The sequence below is a fragment of the Mobula birostris genome, chromosome 23 (assembly GCF_030028105.1).
Source record: "Mobula birostris isolate sMobBir1 chromosome 23, sMobBir1.hap1, whole genome shotgun sequence".
Classification (NCBI taxonomy): Eukaryota; Metazoa; Chordata; class Chondrichthyes; order Myliobatiformes; family Myliobatidae; genus Mobula; species Mobula birostris.
Genome location: NC_092392.1, coordinates 31,141,927 through 31,162,944, shown reverse-complemented (window position 1 = coordinate 31,162,944; position 21,018 = coordinate 31,141,927). Strand labels below are relative to the sequence as shown.

The following is a 21,018-nucleotide window of genomic DNA, read 5'->3' as shown; positions in this document are numbered from 1 at the left end:
GACCCAGAGGATGGGCAAGAGGTATATTCAGAGGGACAGAGGGAGAAAAAGGAGAGTGAGAGAAAGAATGTGTGCATAAAAATAAGTAACAGATGGGGTACGAGGGGGAGGTGGGGCCTTAGCGGAAGTTGGAGAAGTCGATGTTCATGCCATCAGGTTGGAGGCTACCCAGACGGAATATAAGGTGTTGTTCCTCCAACCTGAGTGTGGCTTCATCTTGACAGTAGAGGAGGCCGTGGATAGACATGTCAGAATGGGAATGGGATGTGGAATTAAAATGTGTGGCCACTGGGAGATCCTGCTTTCTCTGGCGGACAGAGCGTAGATGTTCAGCAAAGCGGTCTCCCAGTCTGCATCGGGTGTCGCCAATATATAAAAGGCCGGGAGCACCGGACGCAGTATATCACCCCAGCCGACTCACAGGTGAAGTGTTGCCTCACCTGGAAGGACTGTTTGGGGCTCTGAATGGTGGTAAGGGAGGAAGTGTAAAGGCATGTGTAGCATTTGTTCCGCTTACACGGATAAGTGCCAGGAGGGAGATCAGTGGGGAGGGATGGGGGGGACGAATGGACAAGGGAGTTGCGTAGGGAGCGATCCCTGCGGAATGCAGAGGAGGGGGGAGGGAAAGATGTGCTTAGTGGTGGGATCCCGTTGGAGGTGGCGGAAGTTACGGAGAATAATATGTTGGACCCGGAGGCTGGTGGGGTGGTAGGTGAGGACCAGGGGAACCTTATTCCTAGTGGGGTGGCGGGAGGATGGAGTGAGAGCAGATGTACGTGAAATGGGGGCGATCTCCTGCTGCCTTTGAAAGTGACTTGGTGAGACCTCATTCGGCCTTCGACGGGTGCGCACCACATTGCACACAATCTCCCCCTTCCGTGTTAAAAATTACCACCCCCGGTAAATATTAAAAAACACTTAAGTTGAAAACTTGACTCTTAAATGTTTATTTTTGGCGCAGCAACTGGTATTTGCCGGCAGTTAAAATAAAATGAATGGGTGACTGGTGAGCCGCTACTACCCTTGTCCCGTTATTGACTGCGCACCGCGGAAAACTGCACCTTACCTTAATTAATAGTTTCGAGAATTGTGAAATGATGAAGCGGCAGCAATAATTCTAATAAGCAGTGCGAATTTAAAGCAAGTATCTTCAAAGTCCAAACAGAGGACCACAATCTTGGTATAATGTTTGAAGGATTATGTGTTTCAATGACCCGGTTGGCTTTATGCCTTGGCTCTTGGTCGGGTCGGGTCGCCTCTGCCAAACGGGTCAAAGGGTAGAGGCCAGGCTAAGAGTGGTCCACGGGCCCTCCAGAGTCAGGAATTCAGCTCAGGGCTAACAACTGTGACTGATAAAACAAAATTGCAACGGAAACAGCAATTAAGAATCCTACATCTGTGTAGACGGACAGGAATGGAGGACGCAGCGCTGTAACGGGTAGAAAGTATCTTCAAAGTATCCCTCCTCCGCCCCGCGTCTTAAATCCTGTCTATTAAATACTACATAATATTTAATAGATAATTACCTGAAACATTTGTGCGTCTTTCCGTGTGTTTCGTCCTAATTCGCCTGATATGCACTAAAGAAAAATGTAGATTACTTCTTCGCTTTCCATATCTCATATCACCCGCTCTTTCTCACTTGAAATGGTGAAAATGATCTATTGAGGCTTTACAAGTATTTGACCTGTGATGTTCGTCAGTTTCTTTTCAAAAACAAGTAATGTAAAGCAAGATTAGCTTTATTTGTCACCTGGAAACATCGAAAGTTAAAGTACGTCGTTGGCGTCGAGGTCTAGCACGGTCCGGGACTTGTGCTTGGGGCAGCCTGTAGTGTCCCCACGTTTCCGTCGCCAGTTTAGCATGCCCACAATTCTCCAACTTTCATCTATACGTCTTCGGAATGCAGAAGCAAACCGGAGCGGCCGAAGGAAACCCTCGCAGCCACGGGAGATCGTGAACACTCCCGAACGACAGCGGAGGGAATTAAACTCCCGGTCGCTCGCGCTAGAACGCGTTAATTACTCACCACCGTACCGCCCACGTCAACACGCTAATGAGAACATAAGAAAAAGGAGCAGGAGTAGGCCATCCGGCCCATCGAGCCTGCCCCGCCATTCAATAAGATCATGGCTGATCTGTCGGTGAATTCAGCTCCATCTACCTGCCTTTTCCCCATAACCCTTAATTCCCCTACTATGTCAAACTGTTTCTTAAATATACAGTTGAAGTCAGAAGTTTACATACACCCCAGCCAAACACATCCAAACCCAGCCTCCCACAATTCCTGACATCCAATCCCAGAAAACACTCCCCGCCCCAGGCCAGCCAGGACCACCACTCTATTCCAAGAATGTGAAATACCAGCACAACAGCAGAGAGACCAATGTACCCCAGCCCCACCTCCCTCATCACCATGTCTGAAGTAAAGTTGTCCTATTTACTGACTGCCTTTTAAGACTGTGTGCCTACTTTCCCGTTGCAAGGCTGATACGTAGGCATCATATAAATTACAGTTGGGAGTTCAGTTCCGACGCCCTCTCTAAGAAAGTTTTGCGTGTTCTTCCCGTGTGCGTGCGGGTTTCCTCCGGGTGCTGCGGTTTCCTCCCACGGCCCAAGGACGTATCGGTTAGTAGGTTAATGGTCCTGTGATTAGGATAGGCTTAAATCAGTGATATGCTGGGTGGCACAGCTCGGTGGGCCGAATGGCCTGTTCTGCGCTGTATCTCTAAATTAAAAACGCCAGTGCTCATTGACCCCCTTCCCTCAGCAATACCCCTCCCCGTAAAGAAGATGGTCCCTCCATATTTATGATGAAAACTCTTGTTCAAACCTATGGTGTGCAGTGAATTGTACAGTGATACACAGACAATAGACAATAGGTGCAGGAGTGGGCCATTCGGCCCTTCGAGCCAGCACTGCCATTCACTGTGATCGTGGCTGATCATCCACAATCAGTACCCCGTTGCTGCCTTTTCCCCATATCCCTTGACTCCGCTATCATTACGAGCTGTATCTAACTCTTTCTTGAAAGCATCCAGAGAATTGGCCTCCGCTGCCTTCTGAGGCAGAGCATTCCACAGATCCACCATTCTCTGGGTGAAAAAGTTTTTCCTCAACTCCATTCTAAATGGCCTACCCCTTATTGTTAAACTGTGGCCTCTGGTTCTGGACTCTCCCAACATCAGGAACATGTTTCCTGCCTCTAGCATGTCCAATCCCTTAAAAATCTTAGGACTTCATCTTGGTTGGGTTGAGAAATACTCAATATTTCACAATGGACTGTGAATTACTTTCTTGATAAATATTAATTCCATCAATTTCCATTTGCCGTACACCTCTTTTTAAGTAGCACCACAGAATAATATTTTCAATGTCTCCTGTCGCCCTCTTGAGAGAGTCCCAACAGTCACACCAGTAATAAAAACCTGAAGTTGAGCTCCCGAGGTAAATCCAAATTATACTTATCGAAATGACTTTAGTGTGATCCTTATCACTCTCTGACATTCAAGGTGCATCTCAGAGGTGACACAAAGAGAAATAGTTAACATTTGGAATTTTGTGTAGCTTTGTCATGGGATACTGCAGATGTCCTTACAGTGGCCTAATTGTATGAATGGGGTACCCCAGTCACATTGGGAAAGAGCCCTGTGTGATCAGTCACTCCATCACTTAACACTGCTATATACAGAGGACACCGGGTATGAAGTCAGCCAAAAAATATGCATTGCATTCATTCCTTTGTAGATTTCTTTCCATTGACAAAGAATGAAATGTTGCAAATGACGAAGTTGTAGGGTATCACTGTATTTCCACATTTTTCTGTGTATGCCCCGCTACTGGAAGTTAGTGTCAGCTTTTAATCATAAGATCTGGTCTAATTAATTGAGCAATGCACCGTAATTGCTCCTGTGATTACAAAACAGTAACAGAATTGGGTTGTGTCATCAACAAGTTTAGGTTTCTAAATGAGTCACATTATTATACACCTTTAAATATGATATAACAGTGAGTTTGTTACTGCCCATTATGCTGCTGTCGTTTAGGGCAGCAATGAAGTTCCTCCTGGTGTTTAGGAGTTCCTTCATCGTGTCATTAGCTTCCTCTCGGTTTTCACTACTGTCAGCTATGCAAGTCCTGGGTGGGGACTTAAGAATACCATCATACTCAGATGGAGAAGGATTCTTCATTGCTGCTTCTGTAACAATTACCAGTCAGGGTTATTAGCCTTGAACCCCTGAATCTGGAGGACCAGTGGACCAGTCTTAGTCTGGCCTCTACCCTTTGACCTGTTGGGCATAGGGGACCCTACCAAGAGCCAAAGCATAAAGTCCTGACTCCAGCCAGCATAGCTCTCCAGGTCATTAAGGCATGCAAGCCTCCAGACCACCACAAGGTCGTGGTCCTCTTGGGGATCTATCAGAGAGAATCTACTTTATTACTTCAATCAGAAAAGTAGAGCAGAATATATCTGGAAGTTAATGAGAAGTTAGTATAAAATGTATATGAAGGACTTGTTACTTAACTCAAAAATATTGTATGCATTCTTGTCACATTTCATACTGCCACCTTCCTTGTAGTAACTCAGAAAACTACAGTAGCATAGCGGTGAGATGACTCTACTGCAGCTCGGAGTGTTCTTCTGGAGTTCAGAGTTCAATTCTGGCATCTTCTTGTGAGAAAGTTTGTATGTTCTTCCCATGTGTGCGTGGGTTTCCTCCGGGTGCTCTGGTTTCCTCTCTCAGTCCAACGACGTACCGGTTACCGGTTATTACTCTGTATTGGTCCTGTGATTAAGCTAGGGTTAAATCGGGGGTGACAGGGCAGTGAGGCTCGGTGGGCCAGGAGGTCGTGTTCCACACTGTATCTCTAAATACAATAAATTAAAAACCACAGTACACATTGGTCCATCTTCCTTTGGCACTACCACTCCCCATAAAGAGATAGTTTTGGTCCCTCAGTAGTTATGGTGAAAACTCTTGTTCAAACTAGAGTTACTGCCTATAGTGTGCACAGAATCATAGAATGAGACATCATGGAAAGATGTTGTTCAGCCAATCATACTTGTGCATGCTTTTAATCAATTAGTTTGTCCCATTCTGAAATCTGACCCATAGCCAAAGAAATCCCTTCCCAAACTATACTGATTAGATCACCTTTTGAAAGCTGCTATCACATCGTATCAATAAATAAGTTATTATTATCATCGACCCTTAACTTACAATCTATCCTTAACTTCATCTTTCTATTTAAGATTTAGGAGTAGAAAAAGGCCACCTCTCCATGACCGTTTCATTTTCTCACTCAGCCCCATTCTCCTGCCTTCTCCACGTATCCCTTCACCGCTGACTAATCAATAACCCATCAACCTCTGCCTTAAATATAACCAATGAATTGCCACGTGGCAGCGAATTCCACAGTTTCATGTCTCTCCGGCTAAAGATTCTCCTTGTTTCTGTTTTAAATGGATGCCCCTCTGTTCTAAGGCTGTGTCCTCTGGTCTTAGACTCCCTCACCATGGGAAACGTCCTCTCCACATCCACTATATTGGGGCCTTTCAACATTCGATAGGTTTGAATGAGCTCTCCCCCCATTCTTCTGAATACCAGTGAGACTGATCAACCTGCCTTCCACAGAAAAAGTTCCTCCTTAATTACTATCAGAATGCAAAGTGATTTCAAACACTCTCTTAGTTTTCTTCTCTGAATCTTTCTTACTGGTATGTTGCCTGGATTGGAAAGCATGTGCACCTCCCACCCCCAAAATGGATTTTATTTGCATTTATAAATAGAAATGTTCAGCAGGTATGGTAGCAATCGTTCTCATACAATGAGATATGAAACCAAGCGCTACCTGTCTCAAAAAGGTGTAAAAAAAAATCGCACGGCACCCAGTAAAGAGCATCGGCGGAGTTCTCACCCCCACAATTTAATTTTTAGCCATGTTTGGGAGTTAACATTTTGAGAGGGGGAAAGTACTCCGCAAGCTAACTTGGTGAAGCAAGCAATTGATGCAACTGAAGTGTTGGTTTCTCATATGAAGGTAGTTGCAAGTCCTGCTGCGGAAAGTTGAGCGCTGTACCAGCGACTTTGACCCAAGCGGCCCGGGGCAGCCCTGGAGTGACGTCACAAACGAGGGGGTCGCGCGCTGCTGAGACCAGCGAGAGCGGAGCCGGGCCGCTGACGGCATGCGCAGTCATCGGCAATTCAAAGTTCCACTTTCCTCCGGCTTTTGTGCCTCTGCCCTCCGCGCCTCGCTTCCCATAAGAGATCTAATTCGTCAATATTTCTAGGTGGGTGCCCCTCTCGCTCTTAGCGATGAGTAAGCGCGTGGCCGCAGGACCTGCGGCCTATCTTTGCTCAGAGAAGGTGTGCGCATGACCCGATATCGCGGGGACTTCTGGGTGTTGTAGTGCATTTTTTGTCATTAGCTAGCGGTCATAGATGAAATCTTCTTGATGGGACTCCATATTCCAGCGTGCTCCTTGTTCGGGAGTTACGTCTGATGTCTTAAGTGCTGCCGATATTGCAGTTGTACTTTTCTTTGTGAGTCGCGATCTCTTGAAAGTCTTTCAGTCGTCTGCAAATGTTAGTAGACGCAGGTGATTTGTTTTTGAGCTAATCTGACGCATAATTTTGTAGTACAATCAATATAGGACGTAACAAATATTATTAAGTGTGTGAAAAGCGTTTTATTTTTACCATATGCTGGGAAGCAGATCTGATTCAAGTATGAACCTCCACGAATTTCTTGTGTAACTTGACAAGTTTATTTCATTCCGTTCAAAGGTAATCGTTCGCTGATCGACATGCAATGTATTTATAAAACTTTATACGTTTTAAAACGTTAGTAAGATATTTTAAATGGTGCAAATGTGTTAAGATGGGTTTTGCGATATTTAAATTGTAACAGTAATGCTTAGTAAACTTTTGATGGGGGACTAACATCGTCAATACGAAGCAAACTGAATGAATCGATAAGTGACAATGCACCAACTACATTTAGTCGCTAATTACCTGAGCACGGCAGTGGCTTAAAATGTTCGTTGAAATTCGAATAGTACTTACTCTGTTTAACTATGTTGAACTTTAATGTTATTATTACAGACCTACTGTAAATTTAGACTTTACAAACTGAAAATTAAAATTTATTAATTTTAGAGATTCGTTGCTATATTTTGGTTGTCTTTATCCCACTTCTCGCATGATTGGTTTGCACAATGTTAAGTCTATCTTTTATGAACAGCTGCTTATCAGATTGTACAATAAGTGTTTAATTTGAAAATGTTCACTTTCAGTTTGTGTAGTGGTACAGTTTCATTAATCAAATAATTTGCACATTAAATGCCTGGATGATAAATAATTCACTCAATGAGTTTGAATTTGAGAATTTTAGGGCAGTGAATGAAACATTCATAGACAGAAACTGGAGCAATCAAATCACCAAAACTGTAGATGCTGGCATCTAAAAACAGAATACTAGAAGAACTTTGGGTCGAGCAGTATTTTGAGAGAGAAGTGCAGTTGATGTATCTGGTCTAGGAGTTAGTTTGGGACCATATGCCATTGTAGTTATAAAAGGAACTTAATTGCACAGGATATCAGTTTCTGTGGAAAGATTTTTTTAATGTATGTTATAATGTCCTTCCTGCTATGAGTGAATCAAAGAATGATTTCTCAGTCAGAGAGTGTTCATGTTATTTTAAGTAAACCATGTAATAAAAAAAATACAATACTGGAACTACTCAGTGGGTCGTTAGGCGATGTTTGTGAAGAGATATTTAACTGTTCACATCAGTGGTCTTTCATCAGTGCTAGAAATGTATTTTAGTTGCAGAGAAGAGGAGGAATGGACCAAATATAAGACATGTAAATAGGAAGTGTCACACATGCCTGTTACCCTCAACCATCCGGCTTGTGAGCCAGTGGGGATAACTTCGTTCAACTTCATTTGCCCCCTGACTGAACTGTTCACACAAACTACGGACTCACTTTCAAGGACTCTTCTTCTCATGTTCTCGATATTTATGATCATTTCTTGTTTTAATTTGGTATTTGCATAGTTTGTTCTCTCTTGCACATTGGTTATTTGTCTGTCCAGTTGGGTGCGATCTTTCATTGATTCTATTATGGTTCTTGGATTTACTGTGCACAACAATGAATCTCAGGGTTGTATATGGTGACGTACGTACTTAGATAATAAGCTTGGTGTTGGCTGAGAGAGTTGCTGCTTTGAGGTGATGTACGTGGGATACGAGTGAGGACCGAGGAGCAAGAGGGAACAATACTGCAGCTGTAAGATGTGTAAAACTGCAGATGCTCTAAATCTGAAATAATTGTGTTAAAATGAGATTGCATCTGTAACAATTCTCAGCAGGCCTAGTGGGATATGTAGGGAGCGAGAAATTGGACAAATTGAAGCAATAATATAGCAAACAGACACAAAATAGGATGTAAACCGTGGCCAACCACCACCATGCTCAAGGACAGTTGCTACCCTGCGGTTGTTACCATCATCACCATTGTGTGTCATATCATGTAGCTGATCATGGTGACCATGATTGTCTCTGGCAATTTTTTTCTACAATTATGGTTTGCCATTACCTTCTTCTGGGCAGTGCCTTTACAAGATGGGTGACACCAGTCATTATCAATTCTCTTCAGAGATTGTCTGCCTGGAGTCAGTGGTTGCGTAACCAGGACTTGTGATATGTACCAGCTGTTCATATGACCATCTGCTAACTGCTCCCATTGCTTCACGTGACCCTGATCGGTGCAGCTAAGCAGGTGCCTGCAGGCTAGCGGAGGGAAGGAGCACTTTACACCTCCTTTGGTAGAATTCCTTTGGTATCTCCACCCCACCCACCCAGCTACATTATAAGACTCTTAGATGCACCTCCTAATGTGTTAAAGATTGGTATTTGTTTCTGATTGTCACTTGTACTGAGGTACAGTCAAGGCTTGGTTTAGTGGGCATCAGGCAGATCATTTCAAAACTTGAGACAAAGTTATGTTGTAACTTTATGAAACTCTGTTTAGGCCACAGCTGTAGTATTGCATAGAATTCTGGTTGCCTTATTATAAAGGATGTTCAGGCTTTGGAGAGGGTGCAGAAAGGATTTACCAGGATGCTGCCTGGTTTAGAGGGCATGAGCTAGAATGAGAGGCTGGACAAACTTGGGTTGTTTTCTCTGCAGTGCTAGCGGCTGAGGGGAGATCTAACAGAGGTTTACAAGATTATGAGAGGCATAGATAGAATAGATAGGAAGCATCTTTCTCCCAGAGTTGAAGTGTCTAATATCAGAGGACATACATTGAAGGTAAGAAGGGGTAGGTTCAAAGGGCATGTGAGGGATAAGTTTTTTATTCAGAGAGCTGGATGCCTGGAATGCACTGCTTGGTATGTTGGTAGAGACAAATACATTAAAACAGGGGTTCCCAACCTGGGGTCTATGGACTTCTTGCTTAATGGTATTGATCCATGGCGTAAGGAGATTGAAAACTCCTGCATTAGAGGCTTTTAAGAATGTTTGGATAGACACACAGATGTAAGGAAGTTGGAGGGATATGGACGTTGTGTAGGTAGGAGGGATTAGTTTATGGGTGTTTCTGATTTACTTTTAGTTGGTGCAGCACAGCATTGTGGGCTGAAGGGCCTGTTCCTGTGCTGTACTGTTCTACATGTGCTCTGAGGTGGTGAGGAGGAAAATCCATAACAGAATGCAGTTAACTCTTAACCCCACGTTTTAGCTCGTCATGGTCCTGACGTATTGTCGTCATGGTCCTGACGTATTGTCACCTGCACTGCAGTTTCTCTGTTACTGTATTTGGCATTCTGTTATTGATTTTCCTTTGTGCTATCTCTGCGTACTTGTATACGGAATGATCGGTATGGGTGGCATGCAAAACACTCTCTCGTGCACTCTACATGTGACGGGAACAAACCAATACCAATGCTCCATGCAGATGATTTTTCATAAGGAAGGTTAGTTATTTAAAATTTGGTGTTGAGTTTTGAGAGATCTGTCATGGTAAATTTGACGTTGAGAACTGTTCCTCAAGCTTCCATTCGTTGCAACAGTGAAAGAAACCAAAGGCAAAATTATCAGAGTGAAAACGCGAAGGAGAAATAAAATGACAGGCAACTTTAAACTCAGGAGTCACCATTATAGACTCTATAATAGATTTGATATGACATCTAAAACTTTGACAAACTTCTGTAGGTGTGTAGTGGAGAGTGTCAAGCCCTGCTGTGGAAATACCAATACCCTTGAACAGAAACTCTTACAAAAGTAGTGGATTCAGCCCAGTCCATTACGGGTAAAGTCCCCTTCCCCCATTGAGCACATCTACACAGCGCTGTCACAAGAAGGCAGCGTCCATCATCAGAGACCCCAACGCGCAGGATATCCTAGCTGCTGCCGTTGGAGAGAAGGTACGGGAGCCTCAGGACTCTCACCAAGAGGTTCAGGAACAGTTATTACCCCTCAACCATCAGGCTCTTGAACTAGAAGGGATAACTTCACTGGCTCCATTGTTGAAATGTTCCCACAACCTATAGACTTATTAGTGTTGTCATGGCTCTCTTTTTGTATTTGCGTAGTTTGTTGTCTTTTAAGCACTGGCTGAACGACCAAGCAGGTGCGATCTTTCACTGAGTCTGTCATGTTGGTTCGTTTGTTTGTTTGTTTATTTTGTTTATCACAATACAGTGTGGAATAGGCCCTTCTAGCCACAATATCCAGCAATCCCCCAATTTAACCCTAGCCGACAATTTACAATGACCTATAACCTACCAGCTGTTAGGTCTTTGGACTGTGGGTGGAAACCGGAGCACCTGGGGAAAATCTACACAGTCATGGGGAGACCGTACAAACTCCTTATAGGCAACGGCGGGAATTGAACCCGGGTCGCCTGTACTGTAAAGTGTTCTGCTAAACGCTATACGCTACCGTGCCACCCCAATTGTTCTGTAGATTTATTGAGCATGCCGACAAGTAAATGAATCTCAGGGCTGTACATGGTGACATAATAAATTTACGCTGAACTTTGACTAGCGCGTTAGACAATGGATAAACCAAACTCTGAATTGGTGAACGTTTTACAGAACACTGTTCAATCCACAAGGATGAACCCGAACTTCCAGTTGCCTAATCACTTTTAACTTTCCATTCTCAGTGCCTGTACCAAAATATGTAAACATGGAATTTGAAAGAAGCTAAGATGCCAATGCCGAAATGATTTGAGAAAATATTTTGGAGGTTTTCTTGATTGTTGTTTCCCCCTCTCTTCCCCCTCCCCCCTCCATAATGGTAATGAACTTGCTGAGTTCAAATAAAGAGATTTATTTATTAACCACAGAACATAGATCTGTAATTTTCAATCAGTGATGAAAATCTTGGTCTCACCATCTATTATATTTGCATTTGATAGTATGCTTCCTTTGGGTCTTTGAGGTTTAACTGTATGCTCACTTAGATCATTGAGTGCTTGAAATGGGTATCTACATTTTTTTTGCTGCTCTTGAGCTGTTGCAGCTCTTTTATTCAAATAGAATGAGATTAGTGGATGGTCACAACTGAGTGATGGATAGTTAGTGTTTCAAGTTCAGTACCTTCTTTCCCAGTTCTGTTCAAAGTAGACTTTGAAAATTGTAAGTTTCTGTTCAAAGTGAAACTAATTGTTTTGTGAATAACAATCCTTTTAATATTTTAGGTTGGTATTATTAATATACTACAAGAATGTGTAATCTTGGAAGAATGTTACATTTTGGGCTTGCTCTGATATTATTCAAAAGGTTTTTCCATTGTCCTAGGCACGCTATGCCTTAGCCAGCATCATTAATTAGATTAGATTAGATTCAACTTTATTGTCATTGTGCCGAGTACAGATACAAAGCCAATGAAATGCAGTTAGCATCTAACCAGAAATGCAAAGAATAGTGTTATTTACAAAATAACTGCAAATAAAAAGTAAGTGCTACAGCACACAAATATAAAAGTACTGAGTACAATATGGGTGTAATACTGCTTAGTGCTGTGATGAGAGGTTCAGCAGGGTCACAGCCGCAGGGAAGAAGCTCTTCCTGTGCCTGCTGGTGCGGGAGCGGAGGCTCCTGTAGCACCTACCGGATGGGAGAAGAATAAAAAGTCCATGGTTAGAGTGAGATGCATCCTTGATAATGCTTTTGGCCCTGCCCAGGCAGCGTTTATGGTAGATGTTCTCAATGGTGGGCAATTAGGTGCCGATAATCCGCTGGGCAGTTTTCACCACACGCTGGAGTGCTTTGCGGTCTGATACGGGACAATTGCCATACCACACTGAGATGTGGTATGCTCTCAATGGTACAGTGGTAAAAGTCCGACAGTATCCTGGGACAGAGGTGAGCTTTCTTGATGCTCCGCAGGAAATTAAGGCGCTGTTGCGCGTTTTTGATCAGGATGAAGGAGTATCATTAAAATACATCAAACTAAATACCTCAAATGAGATGTAATGTCACTAGCGTTATGTCATGGAATATGTTGGTATGCGTCAGTTTACAGTAATGGAATATAACCGGCTAGGTTTACCTATGGTATTTACATACTGTTATGTTTTGTGACACAGTAGCATAGTGGTTAGCACAACACTTTACAGTACCAGCGATCCAAGATCAGATCCCGCTGCCTGTAAAGAATTTGTGTGTACTCCCTGCGACTGCTTGGGATTCCACCAGGTGCTCGGGTTTCCTCCTACTGGCTGGTAGGTGATTGATCATTGTAACTTGTCCGGTGATTAGGCTAGAATTAAATTGGGGGTTGCTGGGTGGCATGGCTCAAAGGGCTGGAAGGGCCCATTCCACGTTGTATTTCAATAAATAAATAAATGAACTTTGAAACATCAGACTAGTTCAAAGGAAGACACAGGAGTCTAGGACTGTGGGTCTAAATTCGTGTTTACTCTGAGGTGGGCATGTATCACATGGTAGCGTGATGATATAATTCATGTCTTTATACATATAACCTGTAATGAATTGTGTAAATGAACAAGAATGCTTAACCAAACTATGTGTGTGTGTGTGTATAGAGAGAGAGAGAGAGAGAGAGACACACACACACACACCCTATATAAACACTCACCCAAATATTACTTAAATGTTAAATGGACGAGAGATACTTTAGGGCATTAAAAATATAGTTGTCCATCGTCCTGTTCCAAAATAACTTCCCTTTATCTCACGAAGGAGTTTGTTACCTGCGTTTTGTTGGATAGAAAGTAAGAAAGACACCATGTTATTCTTCAGAAGATGTGGTTTAGCATTTATTTTATTTAGCAATATAGCATGGAGTCGGCCCTTCCAGCCCTTTGAGCTGCATCACCCCAGCAACCCCGGCAAACCTGATTTACCCTTACCTAATCACAGGACAATTTATAATGACTTATTAACCTAGCCGGTACAACTAGGAGCACGCGGGAAACTCCTTCCCCGGGGAGGGTGTACAGAGACTCCTTATAGAGGAAGCCGAAATTGAACTCTGAACTCTTGAGTCTGAGGGTTCAGGGTAGATTTATTATCAAAGTATGTACACAGTATACAACTCTTGAGATTTGTCTTCTCCGCAGCCAGCCATGAAACAAAGAAGACCATGGAACCTTTTCAAAGAAAAACACCAAACCCCAACTGCATGCAAAAAAAAATCACACAAACAGCAAACAGAGCGTCAGCCCCCCCGCGCAAAAAAAAAAAGCAAATCGTGCAAACGGCAACAAGAAAGAATGAGAGGGGAAAAAATAGAATATAAAACACAAAATCAAAAAGTTCATAATCGTTCAGCTCAGTGTTCATTATCTGCAGGCAGCCGCAATTCAAAGCTGCCCAAAAATAGCAAAAAAAAAATGGGGTGAGCAAAGGATCGTCACCCTAACCACTACACTACCTTGGCGCCGATTTAACGTGCATGTTAAATCAGGAGTAGCTCGAGCACTATGTTACAAAGCTCTGGTTGATAATAAAATCCCAGTTGAGATTGCTCCATAACTTGTATTGAATTTTATTATTTTGTAGAGTAACATCGATGGTGATGAGGCTTCAGCACGTCTGCCACTATCAGTACTCGTTAATTTCTGTGGCATTTACGCAGCACGTGGAGAATCCTGTGTGTGATAGGTGCAGTAAGTATTCACCTTCTGTGCAGCATCATTGTGTGTGACATTAATGGCTTAAAATGTACAAAACTATATTCATTCAGAAACCATGTAATATAAGTTCATCCATAAAAGTATTTAAGAGCCAAATTTGCATTACTGAAATAAATAATAGCATCTTTTGCCATCAACTGGGGTTTAACAAAACGTGTTAAAAGCTCCACATCATTGAATCCTGCAGGGACTCAAAGGTGTCTAACTCTGCATCGGAGCACTTGAGTTCCCGTCAGGCGTTCACAGTGAACAGATAAATATTTAAAAACAAACTTGTTTCAGTTAATTGCACTTGAATGTGGAAAGTTGATTTGTTCCTCTGTGGTGTAGTTTGTTATTAAGAAATCATGAATAATAAATTTGCTAAAGTTTAGGTTTTCATTGTCAGAACTTTTAATCTGTATTTGGAGTCCACCATAGCACCTAGTAATTCATTGCTTTGATAAATCCTTAAAACAACCAAACCACAAACCTGTTCTAATGCCCTCAGCCACAGTTCTCAACCAGGAGTTTGCCTGTGATTTACTTTTCAGTGAAGTTTCCGATAAGCATCATAACAGTAGTGGAATTTCTTGGATCTGCCACATCTTAACTGGTATTACTTCAATGAAGTGCAGTGGAAATTCCGTTAGCTTGTATAACACCCGAGTAATCAGATTGTAAAGTTCACCAATAGCACAACAGTGGTGGTGAGCCTCATCACTATTAACGAATTGGACAGCCTACAGAGAGGAAGTGGAAGTGCCAGGCAAATAACCTCTTCCTCATTGTCAACAAGTCAATAGTTATTGACTTCAGGAGAACTCGCACCCCTCTTTATAGCAGTGGAAACTACAAGCAGTTTCAAACTCCTGGGAGTGTACATTGTGCATAACCTTCTCATGGTCCCAGAACACATTCTACACAATCAGGAAAGCTCATCAATTCCTCTACTGTCTGCGGAGGCTGAAGAGAGCTGGACTATGGACCATTACATTATCATTTCCTGTCAGTCACCTTGTGTCCAAATTCTCCTGTGCCTAGCATTACTTGATGGACATCTATGTGTACAAGCTATCTTGTGTATTTATACTTATTCTGTTTTTATTATTTTTGTTTTCTTTATCTTAATTGTATTTTGTGCTGCATCAGATCTGGAGTAACAATTATTTCATTTTCCTTTATACTTGTGTAGAGGAAATGGCATGAACAGTCTTGAATCATGACATTAAAGGTATACGCAGCACCAAGAAATGCCACTTAACCAGCAGCAAATACAAGCAATCACACAACATACAAGCATAAGCTATTGGCCCCTCAAGAAACAAATTAGTACAGACCAACGTTCCCAACCTTTTTTACCATGGACCCCCTACCGTTAACCGAGGGATCCATGGACCCCAGGTTGCGAACCCCTGTATGGTTTTGATGCTGGAATTTGGAAACAAAAGCAGAAAACGTTGGAAATACCTGGCTGGATGGGCACCATGTGCAGAAGAAGAAGCACTTTCATTGAGGGTGGAAATAGCATGGTCTAAGTAGCAGTACAAATGGAGAGATTAAAAGGACTGGCTGAGAAAGAGTGAAACCAAGACTCCAAATGGCACAAATGGTATTGGCGTTTTCTGGGAGAGGAGAGTGACTTTGCTAATAAATTAACTTTGAACTGTAATTCTTTCTTTATTTATACACCTTTCAGAGAATTCAATGTGATTTGATTTCTCTGGAAGGTGTATAAATAGAGAGAATTGAGGTTCAAAGTTAATTTCAAAGTACATGTATGTCACCATGTCCAACCCTGAGATTCATTTTCTAATGAGCATTTGCAATAAATCCAAGAAACACAATAGAATCAATGAAAAAACACACCCAGCAGGATGGACACTAACCGGAGAGCAAAAGATGACAAGCTGTGCTTTAAAAAAAAAATGAGGAAACAATAACGAAATAATTAAATAAGCAATAAATATCGAACATGAGATGAAGAGTCCTTGAAAGTGAGTCCATGGGTTGTGGGAACAGTTCAATGTTGAGGTGAGTGAAGTTACTCTTCTGGTTCAGGAGCCTGATGGTTGAGGAGTAATAACTGTCCCTGAACGTGTTAATGTGGGTTCTGAGGCTCCTGTACCATCTTCCTGATGTCAGCAGTGAGAAGAGAGCGTAGCCTGGATGGTGGTGGTCCTTCATGACGGATGCTGCTTCCCTGTGACAATGCTCTGTGAAAATGTGCTCAATGGTGGGGAGGGCTTTACCCATGATGGTCTAGGCCGTATCCACTTCTTTTTATACGATTTTCTGTTTAAGGGAAACACCGGGCTGTGATGCAACCAGTGAATATATTCTCCACCACACCTCTATAGGTTTCTCATCATTTTAGATGACTTGCAGAATCTTTGCAAACTAGGAAAGTAGAGATGCTGCCTTGCTTTCTTCGTAATGGCACTTGCATCAGGTCCTCTGAAATGTTAACACCAAGGAATATGAAGATGCTGACCTTCTCCACCTCTGATATCCTGATGAGAACTGACTCATGGACCTCTGGTTTTCTCTTCCTGAAGTCAATCATCAGCTCTTTAGTCTTGAGATTGAGTAAGAGGTTGTTGCCGTGACACCACTCTGCCAGATTTTCAGTCTCCTTCCTATATGCTGGTTGGTCACCACCTTTGATGAATCATTTCCACAGATGTTTGAACTTGCATCAGGCCTGTCTGTTCGTGTTGTTTGTTCCACTTTCTCTTCTGGCCTCATTCATCTTTCTTCATTTACATCCAGACAGGCTGGCCATGATTAACAGGCATTTCAAAGATTCAGTGTACATTTATTATCAAAGTATGTGCAGTATGCAACCCTGAGACTCGTCTTCCCACAGACAGCCACAAACAAAGCAACACCACAGAACCCCTTCAAGCACAGAATGTGCAAATGAAAACAAATGGCATATTAAACATCAAACCCAGAGTCCTTAAAACAGTCTAGGAATGCTCAGTATAGTTCAGTTCAGCTCAATTTAACACTGTTCATTGACAGAGCCAGTCTGTGTTGAAGCAGCCCGATCAAAATCACATAAAATAACATTTTTTAAAAAGAGAAACCAGAAACACGTGAGGCATAGAGGCCTCTAAAAACAAGTCCAATCATCAAGTTACTTTTGGACAGCACCAATACTGATTGATATTATTTGGACTCTCTTCCCTCCCACCTATCTTAGACATTGTCTTCCCAAACCCTCAGCATGCTATGCAATTTAAAGTAAAGTTTTCATTCGTTACAAGCTACGAAAAGGACATCCGTTCTATGTCTCAACGCATCATGGACTGCACCATTCTACAGTATTTTCTATATTTATATTGACCCCTGGACGACGTTTCTATATTCACTCGTTATCCCTATGAAAATTGAAACAGATTTCTGTGTTTAACTCTGATCATGTTTATTCTGCATTTCAACCTCCCACAATCTTCTTCATCTAGTTTATGAGACAGCCTCCAGAGGAGAGCTTGACAGCCTGACACAGTGGTGCCAAGATAACAACCTCTCCTTCAAAGTCCAAAAAACAAAAGAGCTGATTGTGGATTACAGGAGGAACGGAGACAGGCTCAGCCGATCAACATCAATGGGTCTGCAGTTGCGAGGTTAGTAGTTTCAAGTTCCTCGGTATACACATCACCGATGATCTCACCTGGATTGTACACATCAACTTGGTGGCAAAAGAAAGCACAACAGCATCTCTTCCATCTCAGGCGACTGAAGAAGTTTGACATGGGCCCCCAAATCTTCAAGACCATATACCAGGGGCACCAATGAGAGCATACTGAGTGGCTGTGTCACCGCCTGCTATGGGAACTGCACCAACCTTGATCGCTGGGAACTGCAGAGAGTGGTACGGACAGCCCAGTGCATCTGTGGATGTGAACCTCCCGCCAATGAGGACATTTATAGTAGCAGGTGCAGAAAGAAGGCCTGGAAGATCATCGGGGACACCAGTCACCCCAATCATAAACTGTTTCAGTTGCTTCCATCTGGCAAACGCTACCACAGCATTAAAGCCAGAACCAACAGGCTACAGGACAGCTTCTTTCTACAAACCAGTAGACTTTTAAATTCGCATGTCTGTGCATTGCAGCGGAGTCGTAACACAAAAAATTTTACTCTCCTACTTGGTAGGATGGATGTAAGATTTAAATAAATTCTGAAAGCCTTTCTCTATTCCATCCTAATACACCCCCATAAAACAACATCTTAATGCATTTTGTACCACACACTTCAGTTTTAGTGTGGATTTCAAATTCCCAGTACTCTAAACATTCACAAAGATATTGCAAATGTGGAAGAATACTCTGCGAGCAAATTTCTTCCATTGTAAATGTCTTGCACTGATGGCCTTTTATATATTTTTTTATCCTCAGTGGATGGAACACTCCTCCGGTATCAATCTTAAAGATCTCTTTAGGTCGCTCACCAACAACTGAAACTCATTCTGATTTGGTATAACCCTCTGGTTCAGGTTTTAACCCTGTTTTATTTTTATTTTGGAGGGATATATCAAAATGAATGTTTTCTTTAAAATTTCAAATAATCTGTTTTACTACTATTAGTAATTAGTATATATATAGTGCCTAAGACATTTGCACAGTGTTGTAGTAATTTTATACATTGCACTGTACTGCTGCCGCAAAAAAAAAAAACAAATTTCATGACGTGAGTGATGTTAAACCTGATTCTGCTATGGGTCTCTTTTGTGGACTGAGAGTGGGAAGGGGGCAGGGAGAAGGGAATCATGGTTGGGAAAAGGGGAAGGAAGAATGGAGGGAGTGGGAAGCATCAGAGAGACATTCTGTAATGATCAATGAACCAATGGTTTGGAATCAAATGACCTTGCCTGGTGTCTCGGGGTGTTTCTGCACCCACTCCATCCCCTGCCCCTGGCACTCCCTCTCTGACACCTGTCCCACACCCCTTCCGTGGGGCTCCACCCTCGCCTTTCCCAACATCCTTTGCTCCTACCAGATTTACAAACTCCGTCTCCACTCCACATTGGGAAATAGAGTACTGTGCAAAAGGCTGATGCAACCTAGCTATATATGTGCATAGTACTGTACAGTAATAACAAGGCAGCTTATCTGACATTCTAAAACACAAACTCTAAATTTCTGGAAAAAAGATCATTCATCACTTAACTGATCCATGAAAGGCGTATTGTTCTTGTTCCATGCTTTTCTGATCTCTATTCACAGAACGTCATGCATCAGATAACTTCTTTCTATAGATCTTAAACTGCTCCCATCAGAGCCTAATGCTTTTCCTTAACCTTCAACCGGTGTTGATCTTTGTTGCTGAAATAATTCTCTTGTCTAATTGCCAATAATACATTAAAATTCATCTTTCCAAAGCTCTGGTTATTCCTAAAATTTGTATTGCCTGAAGTATTTTAAATTCTTGGTTATGGAGACCTGATGACAAGCCCATGACAAATGATAATCCCATTTCCTTGAGATAAATTTGTGCTTCTGAACCTTTTTAAATCTAAGATTTATGCTTTTATGTACAGAATTCTTACTTCGAATTATTTGTGTCAATGAGTGTAACGTAATAGTGCAGTGGTTTAAGGTAATAGTGATGCACTAACCACTGACCGGAGTTCAGATCCCATGATGACAGCTGTTGGATTTAAATTGGGCAAATAATCAGGGATTAACATTGTCCTTAGTGGTAATTTTGTGGTTATTATTAGATTGGAGTTAACTATCAAATAGCCTAGTAACCCAGTCCAATGAAGGATTATTAAGAATAATCATATAGTACTGTGCAAAAGTTTTAAGTACATGTATATAACTAGGATGCCTAAGACTTTTGCACAGTACTGTAGTAATTTTATGTATTGCACTGTACTGCTGCAAAAAAAAAAATCATGACACGTGTAAGTAATGATGAATCTGATTCTGATTCTCTTGTGGACTGAGAGTGGGAAGGGAGCAGAGAGAGGGGAATCATAGTTGGCAAAAGGGGAAGGAAGAGGGGAGGGAAGTGGGAAGCACCAGGGAGACATTCTGTAATGATCAATAAACCAATTGTTTGGAATCAAATAACCTTGCCTGGTGTCTCAGGGCTGGGTGCGTCTGCACCTGCACAAACCCCTGCACCTGACACTCCTTCTCTGCCATCTGCCCCATACCCCTCCCATGGCTCGCCATCATCGTTTGCTCTCGCCTGATTTACAGACTCACTCTCCATTGACAAATACAGAAGGATGCCTAAGACCTTTGCACAGTACTGTACAATAATATCAGGACTGTTTATCTGCCATGCTCCATGTGCATTAGGCATGAGGCTGTGATGGGAGCTGTTTAAAATCTATAGAAAGGTGATCAGTGAGTACCGAGATCAGGGAAGTGTGGAGCAAGAACAATGTGCCTTTTGTGGATCAATTAGTAGTGAATGATGGTTCCACAACTTTGTATATGAGTTTTAGAATTTCAGAGAAACCATCCTGTTATTATTGTATAGAACTACGCAAAAGTCCTAGACACAATATTTACGGTTGCAAGTAAAAGCTTGTGTCTCCTTTGCAATTACCTGTTTTTTTTTTGGCATTAATTACTCAAAATGTGGTTTGATCTTCATCTAAGTTAAAATAATAGACAAACACAATCTGCCCAAACTAATAACACAAACAACTTAACTGAGTACACCATTTAAACAAACGCAGTCTAGGTTCAAAAAAGTATGTAAACCTTTGGGGTAATACCATCTACAAAATCTATTTGGAGTCCGGTGTTCCAATCCGTGAGGTGAGATTGGAGGTGTAGGGTGTAGAGGTGCCCTGCCGTATTTTAAAAAAAGAAACACAAAGTTAGGTTACTGG

At 42.2% G+C, this 21,018-nt stretch overlaps 1 protein-coding gene across 6 annotated transcripts in view; it reads left to right on the top strand.

Moving 5' to 3' along the window:
* The first annotated feature begins 6,123 nt into the window (after positions 1–6,123).
* trabd (TraB domain containing) overlaps positions 6,124–21,018 on the top strand; it is a 49,769-nt gene continuing 34,874 nt past the window's right edge. For 2 of the 6 annotated variants that reach the window (XM_072241110.1, XM_072241105.1), the window contains exons 1-2: positions 6,125–6,292; positions 14,044–14,150. The gene's annotated coding sequence lies outside the window, so the exon portion shown is untranslated. The other 4 variants (XM_072241111.1, XM_072241107.1, XM_072241109.1 and 1 more) reach the window with 4 other exon arrangements.